Source organism: Cucurbita pepo, unplaced genomic scaffold (assembly GCF_002806865.2).
Source record: "Cucurbita pepo subsp. pepo cultivar mu-cu-16 unplaced genomic scaffold, ASM280686v2 Cp4.1_scaffold010450, whole genome shotgun sequence".
In the NCBI taxonomy this organism is placed as follows: domain Eukaryota; kingdom Viridiplantae; phylum Streptophyta; class Magnoliopsida; order Cucurbitales; family Cucurbitaceae; genus Cucurbita; species Cucurbita pepo.
Window position 1 is genome coordinate 1 of NW_019656337.1, and position 397 is coordinate 397.

Sequence of the window (397 nt, forward strand, 5' to 3'; positions counted from 1 at the left end):
AAAGTTTATAAAAAAAGAGGCATATACCTTATTCATCATATTCCATTGACCCACTTGAGGCAAGCAATCCTTCTCTTTTCCAGTATCATGGTATTTCAGCTGCATCAGTTCATCAAGAGGTTGATGTCAGCATAAACACGACTTTTTCGTTAACGTAGCAGTGGATAACATGAGATTTGAAGATGTAATGCATACCCATGGAGGAGGAAGAATTCTAGCTTCAACAGAAGTCATCTTTTCACTAACATTTATCCCAAACTCCTTTGCATAAGGATCGTTGTTATAGGCATTATGTTGAACAGTCTATCAAAGTTTGAAGGCCAAGAGAAGAAACTGTGTTATCTAGCAATCATATAAAGAGTCAAGAAAGAATGTGATAAGAAAGTCCACTGCCTAA

The 397-nt window shown here is 36.5% G+C and overlaps 1 long non-coding RNA gene across 1 annotated transcript; it reads right to left on the reverse strand.

The window, feature by feature from the left end:
* Positions 1-31: 31 nt before the first annotated feature.
* Positions 32-376, reverse strand: LOC111787323. The gene is made up of 2 exons (XR_002813953.1): positions 196-376; positions 32-99 (listed from the first exon to the last, which is right to left on the reverse strand). It is a non-coding gene; the product is annotated as an uncharacterized LOC111787323 (long non-coding RNA).
* Positions 377-397: the final 21 nt, after the last annotated feature.